Genomic DNA, 25797 nt, shown 5'->3' on the forward strand with positions numbered 1-25797 from the left:
ATTTGATAATAGTCGATCCAAACACAGAGGAACATCACTGGGAGGCATCAAGTGCCTGTTTTCAGCCCACTCACCTTAGCATCACAACTCTGGTTTATACCACCTCATCAACTGGACCACAGCTCTTCTCTGGTTTTACCATTTTAACTTATCTGAAAGAAAACCATGTATACATCATATCATGCTGAATGTTAGAAGTATTTATTTTTTTATTTACAAAGCAGCTCTTTCAATTTGTTACTAGTGGAATAGAATCATAGAATCATTAAGGTTGGAAAAGACCTCTAAGATCATCGAGTCCAACCGTCGACCCACCACCACCATGTCCACTAAACCATGTCCCTAAGTGCCTCATCTACTCGTCTTTTAAATACCTCCAGGGATGGGGACTCAACCACTTCCCTGGGCAGCCTGTTCCAATGTTTAACCACTCTTTCAGTAAAGAAATTTTTCCTCACATCCAATCTAAACCTCCCCTGGCGCAACTTGAGGCCATTTCCTCTCATCCCAATAATGTGTATTTAAAATACACAATAATAATAAATAAATGAAGGGGGGGGGGTGACAAGGGCTGCTATTCGCACTCCACTTACTTAAACAGCAAGACAAACCACATGGTAACAATTTCCTTCCTTCCTTTGCAGTCCTTCAAAGGTCTTCCAGTGTTTCACCATCCACTAGAAAAGGCCAATTTTGGCTGCTGGGCACGTGCAGAGGGGATTTCTTCAGTGAAACTCCTTGCACAGAGGCTGTGGGCTCAGCTGCTGCCTGAAACAAGAGTCACACATTAGAAAAGCTGCAAAGCTTTGACCCAATGGCCGCTGCATTTTCTGCACTGATTTAAAGCACTGCGGCCCTTTCTCAGCCTGGCAAGAAAGTCAGGCATTTGATTTTTTTTTTTTTTTTAAATATGTGCATGTACATAAATGCTATATATATACACACAGAGCCACACTTATGTACATATATATTTATTTACATGTATATACATATATGGGTAGATAGACAGATGAAGATAGACATATGCTTGACTAAAAAAGACACTTGGAGTGGCCAATTAAGAGCCAAGCACTTCATTATCCAGTTCAGCAATGGGCTGCAATCCTGTGCGCCTCACAGTCCCAGCTAGTATGTTAAAATGCAACTTCTTCTGTTTCAACCTGCATGACAAATTTAACCCTGCTAAGGGCCAGCAGCAGGTAACCTGCCACCGAGGGCCATTCGGAGACCCATTTCCACCTCAGCAGCTGAAACTGTGGCCAGTGACATTTCAAAGCCCTCATGTCACAATTTTTAGACAGGGAACAAAATGAGGCTGAGGGTGAAGAGACAGCAGGAGAGGGGAAAGCTGCATTTCCAGAGACACAATGGTTCCTGGTGGCAGACAAGAGGTTTCCAGCACTTGCTCTGGGGCGAGGATTCGGGGTGCCAGCCTCCATCGCCTCTGGGGGCATGGGAGATGGCTCGTGCCACTCAGCTGAAGCCTGGGCCAATGGCCCATCATTTCTTCCTGTGGTTTGCCCCATCCCAACATCTTCCTTCCCCTGACCCAGCCTTAGGTACTCAGCTCCTGGTTGAGACACAAGCATTAGGTCAGCTGCTGTGCATTTGTAGTTGAAGTGTATTCAGCACCTACTGAAACTGCCACAGCCCTTTATATATGTATATATAAATATATTTATTATATTTTATATATAAAAATAATATATACTATTATATATAACATATATATATTTATATGTGTATATATACCAAAAATATACAAAAGAGATAAAAGATCTTTTATATACACACACACATATTTTTTCCTGACCTGTACAAAGACATCTGGCATAACCAACTGACCATCCAGTACTGCCCAAACGATCCTGTCACCCACGAATGAGTGCAGCGACATGTCACCAAAACCGAGGCAACTGAAAAACCAGACGCAAATGGTGCGGAGTATGCTCCTGCACGCACAGCAAGTGCGTGCACACCACAGCTATGCTTGTTAGCCTGTTTCTTGGAAGTGAAAGGGTAAGTTACTCTGCAACATATGTTTTTTCATAAGAGAGGAAAGCATTCAAAATTTACAAGACAATTCTATAGTTGTAACAGGAGCTTGTACTGTACGTGCTTCTTACAGTGCCTTTTTACAAGGCTCATGCTATAGAGACCTCACTGTTATCTGCAGAAGACTTTGTCTGGCTGGGCATTTTCTGCACCAAGCTTTGCATTCCTCCCCTTTTGCCCAACCGTCCTTCCCCAACAAAGGCTCTTTTTTCAGGAGAATTAAGGCACAAATCGTTGTATCTGTTCCAAGGGCAGAGTGTGTCGGTCTTATTTTCTCCATGAGGAGCACTGGCATTCATGGGACGCCAACAGCTGGATCTGAGCATTTCCTTTAATTGAACAGGTTTACAGTCTTTCTGTGCTGAAGCAATTCTCCACATCACACAAGCCTTCATACCAGAATAAAATGAAAATTTAAGAGCGCTGGCTAACAAGACCGAGAAGCTCATTGTTTAAACAAGAGGCCAATTGTCTGGGTACTCCAGTGCCCCGTTCCTCCAACGTTAAACCCACACGAGGGACAGCAGCCTAATCCACAGCTTGCCACCAGGTGGTATAGAAATTAATCTTCCACTTACCCGGGCTATTAGTTGCGGTATTCATAAAGGTTTGCAACCCAATGAGGCTAGCGACTGAAGTTTTCTCCTTGTCATGGAGGGTCGTGGCAACATGGCGATATGAAATACCGGCCTTCAGGGGTGTCCCCCATGGTGAGGAAAGTGTGGACGATACGCACTGCAGGGAGACTGGGGGGAACGGCCCCCAGGACCTTCTGGTTCAACACACGCAGCCCCAGGCTGTCTAACTGCACAGCAAATACGTTGGAGGACAGGGGATGGACTGGGAAAGCCCAGGCTCACCAAGGACCTGAGCATAGTCCACCATAACGTGCAGGGCTGAGCAAGTTTGGTGTTTATGAGGAAAGGCACTAAATACTGATTTTTCTCCCCTTTTAGCAACACCAGAACTCCCATTTCTAGTCTGACAGGACCCCTGGGAGTGCTGGACATGCAACACAGGGACCCTCACTAGATCTCCCAAAAGCTCAGGGGCATGCTTCAGATCTGCTTGCATCTTCCTAACGGGGTAATTAGCAGAACAGAGGAGGAAAAGAAATCCAGTACTTTGTTAGACTGCTGCTCTATTAAAGTCCAAGCAGGAAAGGGAAAATACTCAGCAGCAAGCAGGTGATCAAAACAGGGACAACACAAGCTGGCCCACGTGAACATTTGGAAGGGTAAAGCCTCAGTAGTGTTTAGCTCCATCGCTTCCAGTTTTCATCCGCTCCCATTTCACTGCAGACCTAATTCTTTGCAAAGCACTGCTAAAGCTTTTCACAACGCCAAGATACATGTAGTTTGATGCAGATAATATTTACAAATATTACAACCATTTTCCCCATTCTTCCCTAGTGTTTTCCCAGCAGCTTACAATCCCATCTGGCTACGGCTTTTCTTAACTGCCCTCTCAATGACTTTCCTAGCCCCAGGAGCTTGCTCTCCCGCCACAGGAAGATGGCAGCCTCTTAACTTGCCTGCGTGGTGACCGACCTACTTGCTGCGCAAATGGAAAAGCGAACGGTCAGGGCAAAGTGCAAGTCAGTCCCTCGCCACACGTTTGCACATGACTCTGACTTGGTGCCCAGGTATGTCTCCAGGGCGTCCCAGGTCATTCCCCATCCTGGAGAAACACTCTGCAAAACGCAACAGCTTTTCCCAAACGGTAACGCCACAGTCCCGCTTCGCCCCATGTATTCCTCCTGTCTGTGTCCTCACGTGGCAGCAATTTAACAGTTTATGCACCATCTTCTTCCATGTCTGCTATCAAATTTCCAGCTACACCAAATTCTTATTTTTCCAGGGTTTAATTAGGCTAAAGGTCCAAATTCTGCGAGATAACAGAAGAACTGAACAAATCTGAAAGGCTTTAATGCAGATTCCTATGGAACCCATGAATAGCAGCAGAGTTAATGCAGAGCTTGGGCTTAGAGGAATTTGAATCCGAATTATTTTTGTTCCTCGTTTGGCTTGCTTTATAAAACATACAGCCAATAATTCCACAGACTCTGTCAAACTCCTTGCTATAAATAACAATTTACCATTGAAAAGAAATGTAAAGGGTCAGAACTGTGCTCCGAGATTCACGTGTCACCCGCAAAAGGAGCTTCCGAGCGAGTTGGACACAGGCTGGAAAGTAAATTTCCCAAAATGGGAAACAATGGGAAGAACTGAACAGATAAGGTGTTTAATTCCTTCTGGTCCCATATCTTTACTTAGTCTGGTGTTAATCCCACCTGCAAGCACTGCCCCAGGATGAGTCACTAGACAACCACACACCCAGACCCAGCCTCCAGCCTAAACCTAAAAGGCAGGGCAAAGAGCAGAAGCAAGTGCGCAGTCCCACTGCTAACCTCCACCCTTAGCTGTCACTAGATCTAGCCTTTGGTAACTCATTCTAGAATCAAAACTAGCAAAACAGTTACGGGGACCAGTTGGGGTCCTGGTAGTGGAAGCTGCAAGGCTGGCTCTATTTAGCAAGATGGTGTATCCCTGACCAACACTGGACATGATAAAGCACTCTCCTTTTCCTCATCCAACTTTGACTAAAGTACAAGGATCCAAGAACTGAACCATCAGCCTCGGCTTTCCTGAGCTGGAGTCTCCATCTCAGCACTAACCACTGCCTTAATACTACAGAAGCGTTTAGTTCAGTTTAGGAAAACTAAAACTTAACCCTCTTCCAAAGAGGAGCAGGTTCCTGCAAGTGCCAGCTCTCATCCTACCTATGCAGGACTATGTTCCCACAATAAATGTGTGTCTGAATCCCCTGTGTGGACAGCTGTAAAGCTAGCTCCAATTCTACTCATAAACAAAGCCACAATCAGGAGACCTAGTCACAATCATCATGGGTATTTCTGGCAAATGCTGAACAGAAACGTGTGTGTCTGCTAAAGCTGGCCTTTATCTTGTAGCTGCAAACATTAAGAGATCCACTAGTTACATAGGCTCAGCTACCTCTATTTTTCTGAAACAACCGTATTTCCCAACTTTGTCACTAATCTTAAAATCAACAGCAGCCTACCAGACAAGAGGAGCAGCCTGTGCATGAGACAGCTAATGTCTGCCCTTAAACTGCCTGGCCAAAAGTGGCATAAGGCAGCAGACTTAGGACCAGCTTTCATCTGAACCAGCCAGAAAAAACACTACCCTAAGCCCTGACCCAGTGAATAGAGATAGCCAATTGTCCGTGACCTGCTTTGAAAGAGTAAGGCGGCATTTAGCAATTCCAACACCAGCTCTCGTTTTGGGAGGATTAGCTTTATTGTGCATCTCTGTTATCTAGGTCAAAGAAGCTCTCCAATTCCAAACTTAATTTCATCCCCACGCAGCAACCACCAAAGTGCTGCTCTTTCAATTCCTCCTGGCTGAAGATGTGGGAAATGGTACTTGGCTCTGCTGTCCCATCTCCTTGTGATTAACATGAATTATTAATAATGAGGCTTCTCTGTTGCTCAAATCAGACCTAAGCAAAGCTTGAACTCTACACTTAACCTTAGCAGAAGCAATACCAAGCATCAATGATTATCGCTTCATAAAGTGAAAAAGGTATTACATTAAAACAATACCAGTGTTCACTCTAGAAGAATTAATATTACCAAATACACAAGTACACTTACTTTTCGGCCCAAGGAGAGCTCTTATCCTAAACCCCAACCTAAAGCAAATTCAAGACTTACCTTGGAAATACATTTCTCACTCGTACCAGATGAAAATGCAGGAAAAAAGCACACCCACATACACCCCTTATAGCTAGACACCTCAAACCCTTTCTTTAAGACTAATTTGAATTGTTAGTATTCACTCACTCAGACTGTAGTTACAAATACCACAGTATGTCCCAGACCATTGCTCAAAGTCTTAGTTTACAATAAGACTAGCACAGACTCCCAGTCTGGAACAGCAGTCACCTTAAGCAGGTACCCATTCCCCCAGATGAACCACCTCCTAACCGCAGTATCCAATTTTTTCCATCGCTATTTTAATAGACACTGACTACCTAAGGTAGGGTGACAGCTTCTTTGAAGTAACTGTCCCTAATACTGTTACCGTTTGAGAGGGTATCACTATTTCTCTCATATAGTCGACTGAAGGCTGAGGCTGTAACATCACTACAGGCTGTGTCCTCCTGGAAAAGTTTGTTACTCAGTATGAGAAAACCATTTCATTTGATACTAAACTTTACTTGAAAGTATCTGTGTTTTACAAGCACTGAGAAGTTAAATAAATTGTCTCTCTGTATATCAGAAATATATAATTACTAACTGAAATTTTATAGCCGGGACCGTTGTCTGGTAAAAGAAAGTCACCTCTGCTACTTTGTTTCTCTTGAAACACCTAGCTGAGTTGCGTTTCCCACCAGTGATTTGCTAATCTTTGTACATAAAACCTACTTTCTAGGAGCACTTTAAAATATTTGTACACCTCCATCACAGTCCTAGATGTGCTACTCACATCACATGTGCTACTCTGTGCAGATGGAAATTAGGGTGGAAGTGTGTGCAATGGTTTACAGGAGTGACAATCTTTATGAAAAAAAAAAATTAGCCACTCCCGGGCTTTGCACAGTCATTGCTATCGAACACAACTAGGCAGAGGACTATTTATTTTATACATACAGCATTTTTCACACTGTGGTTAAAACACAGCCCCATGACTGCTGCAGGCACCACAACCTCGGAGAAACACTTTGAGCCAAATTCTGCCCTTTTAGAAATCCCCTTCCACAAGTGTGAAACTTTTGTGGCCATCTGTTCTGCACAAAACCAGCATCATTTGCTGGGTACATCACCTCAGTGCCCTGGAAGTCCCAGTCTGGCAAGCACCTCCCCTCTTGCACCCTGCTGTCATCCATTGAGGGCCATTATGATCTCTTTTTTTTTTTTTTTTTTTTTTTTTTTTTTTTTTTTTTTTTTTTTTTTTTTTTTTTTTTTTTTTTTTTTTTTTTTTTTTTTTTTTTTTTTTTTTTTTTTTTTTTTTTTTTTTTTTTTTTTTTTTTTTTTTTTTTTTTTTTTTTTTTTTTTTTTTTTTTTTTTTTATCTTACACAGCTCTCACTTTCACACTGGCACTTCTGGCCCTATCTTCTAAAACATGATTCCAGTCTTGCAAATATGAACTCCTGTCCACATGCACTTGGTCCACATGTGATAAGTTCAGCAAGAGCTCTTGACAGAGGACTACCCTGCCACCACCCCAGCCAGATCCTCCCCTTCTCTCTAAACCAATTTTGAAAATGCAACAGCATCTCCCAGTGAGCTCTCCTCTAGCGAGGACAAATCAGAAAAATGACAGGTATTCACGTGTTACGCTTAGAGGCTGCAAGACGCTCAGCAACTTTGAGGATCAGGGATATACAATGCAAACATCTGCAGCTCTCCCTTTACAATCAGGGAAAAGAAGTGGCCAGCTGAGGGCAGGATTCACCCAGCCTACCGGAGATACCTATTTCAGGAAGAGATGCATTGTTATTTCCGTCCACTGACTATCAAAGAGGAGCAGCTCCAGTATGGGTATCTCTTCAGTGGTTTAGGAGAGTCCATCTCCCCCTTCCCCAAATGGGAAGCGGTACTTCAGTGGGACCTTTTAGTGCTACGATAAGCTAAATATCTGTTAACAATTACCAAAAGTTGACTATCCCCAAGTACTAAGGCATTTGTGGAAGTGGACACACGTGACATATTTACCATTGCTCATTCTTCATGTGAGAAATAGGAAGCTCTTTATGGCCAATATCTAGCACTTCATTTCTAGATTTGTCACGTTCAATGGAGATTGCTGGGGTAAAGCAGAAGTAGGAGTCTTGGTTTTCTCATAACATATGTAAGTTTGGGTGTACTAGGAAAGAAATCAAATTTGGCAGAGCCTGTTCAGTCCTGTAGGAAGGAGGGGGGCAGGAAGCACATCATAACTGACCCATCTTTGACATTTTGCCCAACACCACACACAATGCATTTTCATGGGAACGTTACAAAGTCAACTACTAAATGGAAATATTTTGTCTTAAAGTGCAGAAGAGCTACAAAAGTGTCTCTGGAGAATCTGTCTGCTCATAGCTGCTTTGGGCTGTTTAAGGTACTCTTTTCTAGAAAAGAATAACATTCATTTTCAGGACACTACAAATTATAATGAAATAAACAAAAATGAAATGCAAATTTTTTTTAAAGACTAGGGATTTCTTCTTCCAGTCATTCTCCTTTGCAGAATATTCTTTATGTCCTTCATCAGTCTTGTACTTGGTTACAGATGGAAAATATTAGCTCTGGTTTACAAAACATGGCCCTGTTTCCTGTAACACAGCACAGGTTGGACAAATCTGTCATTTGAGTAGTGTGTCTATTCTGTGGCCAATTCTGTAATCTACCAGCAATGTGATCCCAAACAAGGAATCTCATGTTAGCAGCCAAGATTGGAAAATCCCTGTTTAGTGCGATTGCTGCCAAAACCATCTCACTTGCTAAGGACAAACTAATTTTCAATCTGCAGCTTGGGAGCTGCTGCTTTTCCTTTTTAGCCCTTTTTTTTAATAAATAAAACATACCTCACTTCTAAGATGACACAAATACACTTGATTTTAAAAAGTGCAAAATGGATTTAGAAAAAAGTTTAAGGTATATGAAAAATATCACACTGTCTATAAAAGAGATTATTCTATTTTTGAATACAATTTGAATAAATGCTGTTTTGCAAATTTGAAGAGTTGTATTTCAGAACAAACAGCAACAAGATTGTTGTGTACAAATAAGAGGAGAACAGCAAGGGAGCAAAAAAAACCCCGGTGTTATAAAATACAGATAGGACATAGATCAAAGATGATCTAGATACAGCTTTAAATGAAAACTTGACCTCAGTTTTCAAGATGGATCAGGGTGATATAAATAATGGCAATAAGGATATGAGATGATCTCATATTAGAAGCAAAACTCTAATATATCCAGGTTGGTGGACACAGAAGTGAAAGAAAGGCAGAAGCAGCTACATTACGTATTTATTATAAGTTTTCCAGGTCACAGATGCTTCCAGATGATAAAAAAGAATCTAGTACAAGAATATAGTGCCGATATTTAAAAATAGAGTTCAGAGAAATTACTCCAAAGAATTACATTTAAGTATTTAATGCTTTTGAGGAAATCTCAAAGGAAAGGAGAGAGAAGCTTGATGAGACAAAGGGGAAAGCAGGTGTATAACATAGACCGGCTTACCAAGTATTGTGTGTACCCAGTTAAATAACTTTTTTCTTATAGAAAACTTCTGTCAAAGAAAGCTGATGTAAGAGACCTCTTATGTTTGGACATTAATAAACCATTTGACATGGAGAAACATTACTCAAAAGAAGAGTAAAGATTAGCAGAGAAATTGTAAATTGCATGAGAAGTTGAGCCAAGACAAAATGGAAATTAGTATTTTTGAGAAGTATCAGGTTGGAGAAAAATTACTGACAGAAATCATCAAGAATAGCTATGGGACAGATCTTTAAGTATTTTCCTTCACTATCTTGAGACAAAAATACAAAATCTTTCAGTGAATTAAGTTGAAAAGCATTGCCAGCAGAAAGGAATTCGGGGGCTGCTGCACACGAGGAACTGGCTAAACTTAAGAAAAAAAATGCAAGTGAGGGTGACATCTCCATAGTGTAAAACGCAATGTTAAATGCACGAGACTAATTGCAAGGGTTTATTCTTACAATTTGATAGCTCAGTAAAAGCTGCAAATGATTGAGAAGCAGTTGTGTGCCTGAGCTAATCCTGCAGTAACTATCAGCATCAACGCGATGCACTTATGAAAACAATGAATGCTATCTTATGCTGTATCACAAAAGGAGTCCTCGGCAGATGCAGGGAAGTATTCATGCCGTTACGCAAGTGTCAACGGTATCTCCTTCAGTGTATTGGGTATGGTTAAACTCTCTCAGTATTTAAGAAAGAGGAATTTCATCTGGAATATGTGCAGAAACCATTGTGAGCCAGACATGGCCTCATTTGGTATCACATGTACCTTTTCCAGGGTTTGAATTCTTCTTCCTTTGCCCTTCTAAATGCTCCTTCTGTGGTTTCCTATGCGAAGAGCTTCTTTCTCTTCTAAGAAAGTTGGGGTGGGTGTTGTGGGTTTTGTTGGATTGTCTGGTTTGTTGGTTTTTGTTTTTTGTTTTTTAAGTTAAATATTACTAATGTTAATTTTTCCTGCCTTTTCACTCCTTGCAGAAATTTGAATTTGTACACATTACAGCACCTCACATTCTTTGCCAGCCTACTGCGCTCAGGGGGTTGAGGGCTCATCTTAGGAAGCGGGTGGTCAAATAGGAGGAGGAAGAAGAGGAGGTTGCGCTGTCAGAGCAATCAATGTCTGGAGCAGTTTCTCACTGAGCAATGTATGAGCAAGACTCAAGGCCCTACGAGCAGGCTCAGTAAGGTTAGGAGACAGGCTGCCCCACGTTTCCCATGACGGAGGGCTGTACAGGACAGGAACAGGAATCCAAATTTTCCATGTGTTACTGACACGGCATCCTCTGAGCATTGCAATCCAGGTGCAATAGTCAATGTCTGTCCAGCAGGCCTGTACTTTGCCACCTGCCTTCAAATGAAGGGTCACCCTCGTCCTGCCCAATTTGGTAACACAACACACAGAAAAAAGTTCAGTTTTAATTCCCCAAGCTGCCTCAACTCATGCCATTTTTATCTCTTATCCAGCACACTTAATTACACCGAAGAAATCCCTTTTAGCAAAAACACACTGAAAGTGTTGGACTCAGCTGGGGGATTGCCCAGCACCTCTCTGCATCTATCGCCCTTCATCTCTGTCGTGGCACAGCCTGGTCCAGACTGGCTCCCGCTGGAAAACACCAGTCCTGAAAGCTGGTGTGTGGGAGATGGGTACGGGAGCCTCGGGGAAATTTCCCTGGCCTCCTAGAGAGCTTCTTTCATTCCCTAGATCTTCTCTAGCAGAATGCAGGAGCTAATAATATCCCTCTGCTTCTGTTACATAGCATTTCCTCCCCTTTATTTTAACTTTTACTGGTCGCATTACCAGCTGCTCCTTTGCCTCTGCCGCATGACTGAGTGTCAAAAGAAGCCATAAATCAGCTTTTGGTATTCATTAAATGATGAAATTGGCACTTTCTACTCTTCTGAAGGACTAGAATTTTAAAATGCAACTTCTAAATATACTGAAGATTTTATTATTTTAGTTAATATTAAAAAGATTTTTAAAAGACAACACAAATCCAGCTTTTCTTGGAGAAGGCATATACTGAGATTTCTTAAGAGAGTCGCAGCCACCAATCGGCACGAGAGGGACGAAGCCACAGCTCCCAAGCAGGGATGCGCGGGGGACCAGAGCCCTGGCCATGACAGGCAAACCCAGCACCGTCACACTCATGAAGACACACTTGGGGAACTGGAGCTAAAGAGTAGGATGGGCACAGGCGTACTAGGACCAAAACCCTGAGTCAAATCCTCTGTGTATCTTACCCTGACACTCCCCTGTATCCCAAACCCTCACCCTTTTTTTTTTTTGTTAGAGACAAAAACCAGCACAGCTCACAGGTACCAGGAAGCAATGTCCTGTCCAGTGCATTCCAATCTGACCAGAGAGACCAGAGCCAAGAAGCCTCAATATGAGACAACCATCAGGGAAACGAGGAATTTTCAAACAACTCTTTTGTGATCTGCTATATGTTTTTCTTTCAATGGCTATTTCTCATAAAACACATAAAGTATCGATATAGGTGCCTATTGCTTCCTAATATAAGTGCAGCAATTGCACATTAAAACAGAACAAAGTATATGATTATTAATGTATATATGATTTATTCTTATCAAATTGACAAATAGCTGTCCTCTTAAAATCTATATTAAAAGGCTTTGTCTAGATAGTTTCCTGAAATATTTTCTCAGCAACAGTGATTAGATTTCAAACATTAGATATAAGCAATGAATGATTGACTTGACCAAGGGGGGGGGGGGGGATAGAGATAAAAATTTTTTTTTATTCAGCAACTAATTTTGAACAACTGAAATTTAAGCTGCTTGCGTTCATCTAGGAAATACTAACAGGAGTAACTATTTGCTCTCTACTAGCAATCCGTCTTTAGTTTCTCGTGAATGATAATCCAGGCTGCTTTTGCCTTAGGAGCCAGGGGTTATGTTTCCCGCTGACCTTCTACAGAGGCTTCCAAAAATAGGGAACCAGGAGAGGGACAGCACCAAGCGCCTGGGGAGGGCAGGTGGCTCTTCCTGCTTTGCAGCATGGATGCAGAGGATTTCAGCTTTCATTTTCTTAAATGCTTTTTCGCCCTTTCTCTACAAAGATGACCATGAAAACACAAACTAACGCAAGTCAATTTTTTTTTTCTTTCTGTCAAACAACTCATCTCCTTTTCTTTTCTAAAGAAATAATTTTAATATATTCCCACAAACACTCAGGAATGTCATTTGGAGCTGTCAACTAAAAGATCCTTCTTTTTAGGTATTCACTTTCTCCAGGTACATATAAAATTTTTTAAATGTAACAACTAATGACATCCATATAACATGCAAGTGTAAAAATGAAGTGACTGATACACTGCAGTCTTTTTTCCTCCCCTTTGAAGAAATAGAGAGTGAACACCTATGCAGCAGAGACAGGACAAAGTGAACTAATGTTTAACATAAAAACTTAATAAGTAAGTAGGAATACAAACAAAATGTTCATTTTTAAGATTACTTTCAAACCCATACTACTTGTTTTCAGTTCTCAACCAAACAGACCAAATGGCACTGTACCTTTTTTGTTTTGTTCTGTTTTTAAAAAAACAAACAAACCCACACAAATCCCTGTTACCATTCTTGCAAAAGCCTTTCACAAGGAATAGTACAATAAATTCAGCCTTCCAAGTGACACTTGCTCACGAAGTTATTCCGTTTTTAATTTATAGAATGAAAAGATGTGTCAGAAAGTCTTTGACAGTACATTTCCCATTTATCACACATTCTGCTTTACCACATTTGTTTTCACTCCTGCAATATGCTTTTTGCTAAGGCACAATAGACTTCTTTTTGGGAGGAAATATTGTTTTAATTGTTTGGAATTTCATACCCCATGCAGGTGTGAAAGGCTCCGGTGACTATTCCTCCAAGTGGTGTACATTTCAGTGGTAAAACACCACTAATTATCTAGGCATAAATTACACTTTTCCATTATTCTTAAAAAAAAAAAACAAACCCAAACCACCCAAACAGTCCTGCAGGGGTTTTATGTAGCACTGCCACTTCTGACATTTTATATGGCAAGTTTTGTGGTTTTATTTCCACAAAGAAAACTTCACAAGCAATTATATTCAGATACCTGCTTCTTTAAGACATTTTCAGATTATAGACCCATTCCACCCAACAAATAATGGCTTTAAATAACATAACCATTAAAAGCATGAAAATAAGATTCAAGGCACTAAGAACTACTTAGAAGTCATAGTTCAGCTACAGCACAGTGGTCTGTTGAAACTCAGAGAATGTGTAAGTTACTCAAAACTCTTTTTCTTAGAGCCTCATTAAACTGTGCTTATGTCTTACCCTACAGACTCGCATAACAAAGCTATAAACAATGCTTGAATCCCCATTGCAGGTTGGCTTAGCACAACAGATGAGCTACCTAAAAGAAACCTCGTCTGGAGATAGGGACGTTCCCATCCCAAATGGGGGGACATTTTTATCCTGCTGCCCATCGCAAAACTGCTAGAGCTGAATTTGCATTTACATTGTTGGAGCTACCTGCAAAGTCGCACACCAATCTACAGCTGATGAACTAATCATTTATTCCTCTGAGTAGGGAAAAACGATGTCCTGAATACTGAAGGTCTAAACGCCACACAAGGATACAGGATTTTAGACAGCAACATGTGGGAGCTTTACCGAGAGCCCCACAGGAGCCACAAAACCAACAAGAAGATTTCTTTGCGCTGACAAGCCGCAAAGAGGAAAGCTGACAAAACAGTCCTCTCTGGGGCTCAATTGAGCAGTGCCTCAGTTACCCCTTTGCAAAGGCAGATAACAGCATTTCCTTTGCTAATACCGTGATGGTACTAGAGGGCATCAGATATTTACTTTACTATTGCTATGCCAATCTCTTGGGTGCTCATAAGCATAAAGAAGAATCAGATGAGCCCGATCTATAATACTTTTTATTTCCCCCCCAGATTGTGAACACAGGATATTGGAAAGATCTATGAGATCAAGCTGATTTTATATATAATATGATATATAACATAGCCAGTCTCTATCCTTCTCACCTACTCCAAAAAATGTTGGAACCTCTTTATTTTATATATGAATTGAAATGAAACAATTTTCAATTTTCTTCCTCAAATATCCAAACATTTTGGGTAACTAAAGTTACATTGTTGATAAGGTTTAGACCATTTATCCTTTAAAATTCCCCTAAAACTATTGTTACTTTTGAGGGTATAGGGAATAAAAATTTTCTTATCATTTATGGAAATTATTTCTCAGCTACCTCTATCAAACTTGTGTGTGCTACCAATGTACAAGTTTTCCCAACAAAAATGTATATGCTAAACATCGGTTGCCTCCAAAGTGCACCATGAGATGTTTATTAGACACAAGGCAAACTGTACCAGCCTGGGTATGCAATAGAGGCTGCCACTAGGAAAAAATGACAGCATCGCAAAGGTGACAAGAAAGGCCTGAATCTTTGCTAATTCATTTACAAGCACATGCACAGATTCATATTATAAATAAATTTGCATTTAAATCACTACATCCACTTCGAGATAATGTGAATATACTTTCCTACCTAGTGTTTATCACAATTTTATAGAAAACTTTGCTGTTCTTGTGAGAAAAAACCCAAGATTATTTTGGTTCAAATTATTTTCAGAATATTTTTGCAAAGCAATTTCCTGCATTTGCCTGAGACTTGTTGGACATTGGGGTTGTACCAATTCCAATCTGTTAGCCAGATGTGGAAAGTATTGGTACCACGAAGTTGCATATAAACACCAGTATGTGCAAAGGTGTTTTAAGGTGATGAAAAAAGCAGCACTTCAAAATTAAAACTAACAGCAAATTTAATTAAATTAATTTTCTGTCTAAAATAAATCTGAACATACAATATCAGGGCATGCAGGAATGCAGCTTCAGAAGAACCTTAATCCAAGCAGAGGACAAGAATCCCAGGGGATTTCTGCATGAAAGGTCACTGACAGCATGCAAGGGATAACTTCACCTGTACATTATCTCTACAAGTCAGTGAAGTACTTAGCCTTGATATCATGAAGACAACAGAGCTTGATTCAAAAATAGTCTAACTGGCAGCATCTCACAAAGAATGTAGTCTATATGTGTGGAAAATGTTGAGAAATTATGAATTTCATCATATTTCTATATAAGCAATAATCTGTAACTTTCTAAAAACAAAGCAACACAAATGCAAGCTGACAGAATAAATTTAAAAAATATTTTCTTCTAAAAAAACCCCAATACCTGAAATCCTAAATGACAAGGTGATAAAGTGGCTGATGAAATTAGAATTAAATAATATATATTTATAGATATAATAACAGACTCTGAAGTGACTGTTATTATTCAGGACTGAGATTTTAGAGTTTTAGTACCCCTTATCTGCCAAATTTTCAGAAACAGGCTGAGTGGTAGGAAAAGGAAGTGAGGACAAATGAGAAGAAACCATTACAACTTTGAACAAAAACTCTCATCATACCCAGACCACCCTGTTTCCTAACAGGCTGCAGGGGGACCTCCTGTCACACTCTGCACAGCTCCTGTAACAGTGTTTGATGAGAGGATGCTCTTAAACTTAAAAAGGGCAAATAAGAAGTTGCTGTCAATTTGTTAGTGTACTACCTAGCAGGACTCAATGAAGGTCTTCTCTAAAAAAAGTTGCATAGTTTTAATTATGTATGTAGAGTTAACAGGAGCACAGCTCCTATCTACCCACTGGGAATGATTCCACAAACATAAATCACCTTTTCAATCCCCCAAGATCAGTGCAATAGTCTGAGTTTCCACCACCATCTTACGCTTTTACAGAATTTCACCAGCTCATGCTGTCTTCCCATTACAGTGTTATAAAACCAGTTGCCAGTCGTGACATTATTTTTTAAAAAATGTCACTCCTTTTGCATAAATAGGTGCAGCACATAAGAAAACCCTGCAACGACAGTCTGGGTCCAGACCAGGTCTAAAGCTCTCATCAGTTTTTCTTCCAGGTCTCCTCAAACCCTTCACCCAACAACCACGCTGGGCTGAACCCTGCCCTGCGCCACCAGCCACGTATCCAGCGCGTTGGTCCTGGGGCAAAGGGACCTCGCAAGCTGCAAACCTTCACAAGCTGTCAGCAGCCTCAGCAAATCTCACAGACATCTGTGGCTTATCAAGCCAGCAGCATTTTTCCTACATTAATCTCCACTAGGCCTGCCCCAGCTTTCATTTCAAAAGGCTTGGCATGGTATCTCAAAAAAAAAAAAAAAAAATTAAAAAAATTGCTCGATTTCTTCAGATGCAGCTGGTTGGGAGGACCGCCTTTGAAATCCGAGCACGTCGCAGAGATGTCGACATGCTCGTTGCAGGCAGCTTGCAGCGTGGGGGGACAGCACAATGACTGTAAAATGCTTTTCGGTGCTGCCCTTGGGCGAGCCCTCCCCTTCCTTTGGGGGGCTACCCAGATACAGTGCACTCATGTTGAACACCCTCCTCCAGCCATTGGTTCCCCCAGCAGCTCTCAAAAACCAGCTGGGAGTGTTGCAGCATCCTCCCGCTGGTCACCAGCGATGTCGGTGCACACGTTCTCCAAAGCTGGCATTGGGGATGGTGCCCAAACTCGATTTCTTCAGATGCAGCTGGTTGGGAGGACCGCCTTTGAAATCCGAGCACGTCGCAGAGATGTCGACATGCTCGTTGCAGGCAGCTTGCAGCGTGGGGGACAGCACTAATGACTGTAAAATGCTTTTCGGTGCTGCCCTTGGGCGAGCCCTCCCCTTCCTTTGGGGGAGTTTGGGGATTGCTTTAAGTAGCTGTTGGGTTGGGGGGCTCACCCAGATACAGTGCACTCATGTTGAACACCCTCCTCCAGCCATTGGTTCTCCCAGCAGCTCTCAAAAACCAGCTGGGAGTGTTGCAGCATCCTCCCGCTGGTCACCAGCGATGTCGGTGCACACGTTCTCCAAAGCTGGCATTGGGGATGGTGCCCAAAGTAAGGCAACAGCCTTCACTACTGATGTTATGTGATGAAAGCCCGGGAAACTGCTCCACCACACCGCATGTGTCCACCTTGGACCCCCCACCCCACTGGTCATCCTCCTTCCCACAGCCCTGCCCACGATGTGGTCCCCATCGCCCTCGCTGTGCCCTGATGCTAAGGGACATCCCAGCCTCTGCAAACAGGCTCCCGAGGGCACGTCCCCTCGCTGCCCTGGAGATGCTCCTGTTACCATTACATGTAGGCTCATGTTAAACCACATTTTAAAAGGCAAAAAAACTCCACCCCACCACTCTTACTAGACACTGAAATTCATCTTCGATCAACAGAGTTTAATTACTAGAGGTTAAACTCCTGTTAGGACCAGACAGCACCAACCTGACCACCTGCCTAGTAAAGCCCACAGACTTTTCTCAGAGCTTCATGAAACAATTTGTGTTAGATCCAAACATCTCTTTATGGACAGCAACTTAGGTCTTACTTTTTTCTTGCCTTTTTTAAAAATATAACCTGAAGGATCTCTTATGACATTTTCATAAAAATCTTACAGCATAAGCAGTAATTAACAATTTCAGTTAATATTTGCACAGCCAAGAAATATTAACACAACCTTATACACACAAAAGTCTAGCTGCCAGTGTCTCAGTTTACCTGGCACCTTTCAACACCCCTATGGCGTGCAGGTGGGGCAGGTAGACTGCTGTCCTTAGGGGTCTAAAAGCACAGGAGGAGGGATGGCTGTGCTCCACACAGACAGGACAAAAAAGGACTAATGGTGTTTATAGTTACAGCCCGTCTTCAGCTCCAGCTGTCTCAAAGCAGAGTGACATAAAACACGTAAGTTGGTTGTATTTCACAAGAGGATATCCATATGCTTTCATATCACATTAAAAATGTCAAAATATCTTTCTGTCCGGAGTGTGCATGCCAGGAAAGGGTCAGAGCGGCATTTTCAATGTTGAGCGCATGGTGCCCATCACCAGGCCAACTCCTCTCTGCCATGAGAATCTCAAACTCAGTTATCAACAGCCTTCCTCCTTACCTCTACAGCAAAGTGATGAATTTAAAAGCAGAAAGCTTAACATATATATTAACACACACACACGAGAGTACCACTTCATCTGAATCAAAATACATTTAAAAATGTAACCCAAACTGTAGATCAATCTTAATACACATTATCTTCTCTGGTCAAGAGAATGTTAAAAATTTAATTTCTAATGGCTCCAGAAATTCAGTTAAGCAAGCACATTGTTAGTGTGTTCAAGAAAAGAACTGGTAGCTCACATCTCTTTATAGTGGTCTACATACATTCAAGGAAAGATTTATTGCATTGCGGGCTTAAAGTTACTCACATTGAAGCAGCTTGAAAACAGCTTTCAGTATCACTGATGTCCAATGGCTCCATTAAATGAATGGGACACCAAGATGCTCGGGTCTTCACACAGTCAGGCAGGAAGAATTGTGATTAAAAATGGACTAACTTAAGATGTATTTTTATATGAAACTTTTCAGCTGATTCATCCTAGTCCTGAAGAAGCGGAACATTTATAGCTCACTTACTGCCTCGAGGCAGGGTTATAGTGAGGAGAGGTTGGAGTCCCATCAACTTTGACATAGGAATTTGTTACATTCAGAGACCAGGAATTTAATAAAACCGGGGTTTTATTAAGAGGATTGCCAGAAACAACCAACCGATATCTCATGGGAACTCTGGTCTAGGCTCAACTCAGCAGCAGTCAGAAAAGTATCATCTGCACCAATTATCTAATGATTAATCAGAAAACAAAACAAATCTGCCCAATGGTCACATTTCTTTAAAAATTAGATTTCTATTTAACTAATGTGATGAGAACTCAAAAAGACAAGGAACTTCAGCCCTCTATGCTGTGTTTACAGAGTGTCCTGTCTCCTCTGGGTGACATTTCCAAAGCAGAAGAAAGCCTTGGGACACTGGGATGAGCACCCCAGGGATCACGCACTCTTCTTCAAATTCCATAATGGAAAACCAAGTGTTCAAATTTGATGATAAGCCTTACGTTTCATTTTCAGTTGTAGGGAAAAAAAAAAAGTATTTCTAAATTAAAGACTTCCTTCCCTCAGCTAAATAGGTAGTTCCCCACTGATAAACCCCATCAGACAGTCTGTTCTTAAGAAACAAATTTGAAAGAATGACACCAAAATCAGTACAGTTACATTAATGCAAACACTAAGCTCAACCATAATTAACTCTTCACTCTACTCTTAACATTTGCCTTTCTCTGAGCTACTGTATATCTTTATGGAGATATGGGGGACCCATATCATTGTCCAGACTACCAACTGGTATAAATTGACATAAAACCATCTTTACAATTCCAGGACCAAAATCATGAACCATCAATTGTTTCTTGCTGGATTGATCTTTAAGGGAAGTTGTGAACATTAAAGAACTTATAGTTTCACATTTAATGTGACGTGAGATGCAACTCCATAGGAAAGCACTTGACTGCTCTTAACTGACAGATTTTTTTTTTTTCTTTTATACATTTCACCCATGCTACCTCATCTTGACATATTTCTTTATCTCCACTGCTGTTATTCCCAGTCTTTTGGTCTACTAGAGGCCAGACTGCCATTTTTTCCGGTGTCCATACATGTCCAACCATAGTGATTCATCAGCTGTTTGCCATGAACTGGAACCATTTCTATTTCTTATTTGAAATAGTCTTACCTATGCAAAAACGGGAAGTTGCTTGGCTCGCTCTTGTTACAATAAGATTTTGTGTATATATATATAAGATTTTATATATATAAAGTACATATTTGGATGACATGTTATTTAGATTTTATTTCATCAAGTCTTCATGTAACTTGAGGATTTCAAACTGAAGTGGTATTGACTGCTCAAGGTCTAAAAGCCTTCCCACTTGCTAGCAGCTTCTGTCTCTCAATGCTTACTGAGACTTTGAGAGAAAGACTTCTGTCTTTTAATTCTCAATGCTAGCGCTACTGAGCGCCAGCACAGCCATGACCTTGGCAGCTTTCCTCGGTGCTGGGTTTGCCTGCCACCAACTAAAGCATAGGAAAAATAAACACATTTCATTTACATCTCATCTGTTCTCAAGCTTGATTTTAGGACATGTTTTAGTAACTCTGCTTCTCGTTCATAATAGCTTTTCCATATAAATCAGTAGGGTTGTTAAGCTGTTAGGCCCATCCTTCCTCCATGCTTCGATCCATAACAGTTTCAGGCTTAATGCAAGTGTTTGCTTTTGTAGCAGTAACTTACAGCACTCCCCACTATATCCAATAACGCTCTTCAACCTTACTGTACTCACAGTACTCGGGAGTGCTTTATTGACATCGTTGCTGTAAGCCTGATGTCACCGAACAACAGCTCCCATACAAAACCAATAGTTTCACATTTGCTTTAATTGTCCCAGGCCCCTTAAAGCCTCTTCGCTATTCTTATCAGTCTCAAGTCTATAATTCTTCTGTCTGCTTTTACTTTTTGTGTCACCTATGTGTCCCATCTATTTTTATGAAAGCTTTTGATCAATTAAAAACAGTAAAGAAGAACAGTTTTATTGTTCGTTGTTCCCCCCCCAAAAAAAGTTCTCTTTCCCCACATTATATCATAAGAAACTGGGTATGCCCAACACCACCAAGAACAGTATGGGTCAACTTCAAAGCAGGGTCCTATTGACATGCTAATTCCCTATCACCTCAGAGATTTCACGTGCCAATTTCTTCAATAATTAGGCTCTGCTAGCAAAGAAGTGACATTATTATTTTAATATTAGCCTTCCTTTTATCTTTGAAAAAGAGCATTTTTTTTGGCACTATCAAGACAAATCTTAATAAACTGACTGGCAAACAGTATGTTTAGCAATGAAAATGATACCCAGGCAGGGATTATAATGTAAGCAATAAGAGGGAATAGAGAGATTTAGGAAAGGATGTGATTTATAATGACTTTAAGGAGGATAAGCTTCTACATCTGTGATTGCTTGATTCTATAATATTTTAATTGATTATCAGAGCTAACAGGTTTATTTTTTCATGTGAATAAAAGCTGTTTTACTTTAGTTTTTGTTTGCATTTATTTTACAGCCTATATTAGCGTGGATTTTTTTTCATAAATTTTGGCTCCATCATGTTGTACTCATTCCACAGGCTTAGAAACCTAAATTAGCTTGGGCTGGGGGAGGGAGCGGGGAAAGCCTGTGGTTACACCTGTTACTCTGCACAGTAGTGGAGGGGGTTTTCGGGATTTTAGACCAAAAACAGTATCACTCTGCACTGACTCACCCTCCTTTTCTTTACTCGCTGCTGACAGGTCCCCCAGCAATTACCGTTTTCCCTTTCAGGCTGGTTTTCAGCCATGTTGACAAATTCACTGAAAAAAACAACACAAAAACAAACCAAAAAACACATTCTCCCTGCAATTCAGGGAGGCACTTGAAGCCATTCCAATGCACTTTTTTGCATCCCACTAAAGGCAATAGGTCCTAAACTGGTAACTCAGCCTCCACACATTTTGCTGAAATGAGGTAGGGTTGGTTGTTATTTATTTCTCTATATACTAATCCTTCTCTCACCAACTCGAAATTCAGGGGAGACTTCAGGTGCTGGTAAAAGGGACAGAAATGCACAGTGCCACTCAGATTGGGCTGCTTTTGTACAGGTGGTTTTAACTCCCATTTATAAAAAAGGTGGGATTTGGAAATATTTTAATGAAAATTCTGTTATTTATAGAATATATTGTTTATAATTATTTACAAACAGGGTGCGGGAGTGAGGAGGGGAGCACACCCTGAGCTGTTCCTACTGCCCTTAGCGACTTGCATGGGGTGGCCAGAGGCATCTCCACCCGCTTTTTATTCAGTGCAGATCAGGCCCCCAGCAACATCTAAGGCAGGCAACTAACACATGCCATCTGAATTGCACCCAAAAAGTGTCTTTTTCTCTCCACTGACTACAAGTTATCTTAGATACAGTTTGTAGGTATCTAGTGTTAGGCAAGATGAACGCCATGCTGTACCCTCTAAGTCAATTAAAAAGCTTAGGAATTCACAATTTTTAAATTAAATAATCCAAATTAAGTTCAGAATTAAGGCTTTTCTTCCCAGCTGCGCATTCTCCCAAGCTCTGTCATTACCCCATGAGATGAAGCGATGATAAAGAACAGCTACTGGAAATGATCAGAGGGCTGCTCAGCTCCAGCCTCTGGCTCGCAGATCAGCAACATGAATATTAGGTACCTGTTTCTGAGGCTTACAAGAAAATTTTTAGCTTTTGTACACTCCCCAACCTCGTCCAGTATTTGGGGACAGAGGTGATACAGCAGAGCAAAGTTTTGGGGTTCCTGAAGGTACCGGTCAGGACGTGACAATACAAGTCCTGAGGCAGCCCCTGGGATGCAGGCAGAAGCAAGCAAAAGCTCAATGGCTTTAAGTAAAAAATACTAGCAGAAACCATTTACATATTTTCTGCCACCCCACTCTGTCAGCAATGGCTTTTAAGTCTAAACAGCGATGAGACTTTGAAGACCTGGCATTTAAGAGCTCTTATCTCCTTTTTCAAAAATGCAATTATTCATAGCACTGCCTTTTCATGAAAATCAGGTCATATTAAGTTATTCCTGTGCATTTCCTAGTTGGCTTTTCCAACCAAGATTTTTCTAGATTTTTTTGTTCTCTTTTAAGAGTTTTCAGGAACTTTTCAGCATAGTTTCCTAACAGAAAGCCCTAGAAGCCAAGAACTTTAGGAAAAACCTACTTCAGATAATACAAGTAGCTATGTGAAAGTAGACTCATTTTGGAAAAAGTAAAAAAAATCAAGATCTACATGTAGATGCTAAACTTTTTCTAAGCATTGAGCAACACAGATATCCTAAATGAGTAAGTAAAATATAGGTTCAGGTCAGGAGGGTTCTGGTTTCCATGGTGGAAGGAAGCAAGAAAGCCTGCCATATCTAAGCCTACAAATTATTTCAGTAACATTTGTACATGTAGACAAGCCTTTATATCTGTCAACATTATCAGAATAATTAAATACACTCTTAAAATTCAAGATGAAATGACTGCTTACTTCTCTCTCCCTACAAATCTTGCAACTGTTATTGTGCAATTTCAAAGGAAAGCAAGAAAATATTTACTTTTAAAGAATGCAGTTGAATGCAATTTGCATACATGCAAAACATTTGCTTTTATTAGAACTGTTCAGAAGAGAAAGATCAGCCTTTAACTGGCCACTGCATTAGATTTTTAAGGGAGTAAACTTCAAATTAAAATGAAGGTCATCCCTTAAAACGTTATACAGCTCAGAGCTAAATCTGTCCCTATGAAGATTAGTAGGGGTTTTGCATGTTTCACCTGTATGAGACACCTGTGGAGCACCTTGATTCTGGCCTGAGGAAGATCTGTATTTTTAGTGTACTGCAGTGCCAGTTTTACCTTTCAACACTTGATGGAGCAGTTTCCCTGGATTTTCGTTTTGCCTGGGTCCCACTCCAGTCTACCTTCATGCTACCTCAATCCTTCAGGAGTGTTTCCTACCAGCTTGCTCCCTTGGTGCTATTAACAAAACGAGCCCAGACTGAGCGCCTTGTGGAAAAGCCTCCTACCGAGCATAATCTTACACAGAAAGGAAAGTCAGGAGCTTAACATTCAACTCCTTACATTCATATTGCTAATTTTTAAAAATGCTGAATTCCTCTGTTGTTTAAGTAGAGGCATTACAATATATTCCAACTTGGGGGAAAAAATTAAGCAGGGATTTGGAGAGTAAGCCTTAGGGCTCTGGTCTGGAACATCTTCCAGAAAAGAAATTGGTTCACAGGCAGGCAGTGTCGGGTATGGCCAGTATCCTCCGAAGGAGACTGAAGTTATAAGAACAGACTTCAGCACGGGTTTCCCTACTTGTATCAACACTGTCAAAAATCTGGTTCTCTCTCACAGCAAACTTCATAGGAAAAAAGAAAAAGAACCAAATTCACATAGATAGCTACAGAAATGGACCAAACTAATTGATTGCATCTCAGCAATAGGAGACCTCACATTTCTTATGAAATAAGGTCTCCATTTTATTAAAGATATACAGTTACAAGCTAACATAGAAATAAGAATACAGGATGCTGTTCCAAAGGCTTAAAAAAAAAATCCTCTGTAATCAATATACTGGCAAATTACAACTTTAGCAGCAGCAGTTTGGTATCTGGCTTACTTCCTAATCCTTTAATCTTGTCTGCTACAGCCAAGCCGATACTGCCAACAAATGCCATGCCATAAAAGGTGGGTATTCTCACATACTTTCCTATGCTTTGCATGATTAGAGCTTAAATCTACTCATCGCGAACTTCCTGAATGATAATGGGATTTGGGCAAACAGTCAAGATTTCATGGTGACACTTGTGAACTGTAGTCAAGTCTTTGGCTGAGAAGCATCCCTTTAAGCATATCAAGACTCAAAGTGCCTTCTTCCCTTTTCCATTTGCAAATTTTAGCAGTCTCAGTTTGTGAAAAGAGATTCTTATTCCTTATTTTTAATGTACAGCTTTGTACAGCCCCAGTACTAACCGCTAATAGAGCTGATGCTATGAGTGACCCATGGCTTGCAACCAAGCAGTCAGAGAACGGGGGAGACCCACGTACAAGATTGCTGACTGCTTGCCTAGATCTATTTTAAAGAAAGCTGCCATAAGTTTCTTGTAGTCTTGTGCTGCAAGGTATCTATTACATATTTTGGTTAAGAGAAAGACATCCTAGGAACAGGCTACTGTCAGTTCACACCTCAGGAGTTGAGCCAAAACTTCTTATGTTTCCACTGGAGTTGACATTCAAGAGGAAAACAAAGTCAGGGACCAAAAAAAACCCCCAACACCTCTGCTTTGGTTTAATTTGATGCACTTTCAAAGTTGACAAACAAAATGTATAAGAGCAGCAGGAGAGGAGGGAGGGGGAAAAGGGAAAGAGGCAGCCCTAACATGGATGCAGAGCTGCTGAACTTAAGAGTTTTTGAAAATAAAAGTCAGAGATACTTCCTCCTATCAATGTTTTAGCCTGACATCTTGGGCCAAGTCCCCGACTAGCATAAGTCACAGTAGCTTTGCTGAAGTTGCCTCTATTTATAACAGATGGCGACCTGACACTGCAGTCATGCAGAAGTTAGAAGAGCTGGTTTGTACATGTGTAGTTCCTACCAAGTTCACAGCTGAGAAATGTACCACAGACAAACCTCACATACTACCATGGTGTGAAAAATCATCCCCTACTTCTTCCTAAACCACTGTAGTAAACTGTCCAGGTTAGTCTGGAGAAAACATACCATTTCATCCTTTGCCTCCTTCCCCTACGGCCCTGGCACTGCAGGCTTGCAAGGACACCTTCTGAATAATTTCTCTATCTGAATGAAGGTTAGAAACTACTCTTGTCCAGGAAGATAGTTGGGTTTCCTTTTCATCTAACATACGGTGTGACTAAGACAACACGAGCATTT

At 41.0% G+C, this 25797-nt stretch overlaps 1 long non-coding RNA gene across 1 annotated transcript in view; it reads right to left on the minus strand.

Annotated features, from left to right (window-relative positions):
• Positions 1 to 73: 73 nt before the first annotated feature.
• LOC103906736 overlaps positions 74 to 25797 on the minus strand; it is a 31111-nt gene continuing 5387 nt past the window's right edge. Inside the window, exons 2-3 of the long non-coding RNA XR_658030.2 lie at positions 594 to 768; positions 74 to 152 (exon numbers count right to left, since the gene is read on the minus strand). This is a non-coding gene — a long non-coding RNA (uncharacterized LOC103906736). The remainder of the gene's footprint in view (positions 153 to 593; positions 769 to 25797) is intronic.

The sequence above is a fragment of the Aptenodytes forsteri genome, unplaced genomic scaffold (assembly GCF_000699145.1).
Source record: "Aptenodytes forsteri isolate BGI_AS27 unplaced genomic scaffold, ASM69914v1 Scaffold8, whole genome shotgun sequence".
Classification (NCBI taxonomy): Eukaryota; Metazoa; Chordata; class Aves; order Sphenisciformes; family Spheniscidae; genus Aptenodytes; species Aptenodytes forsteri.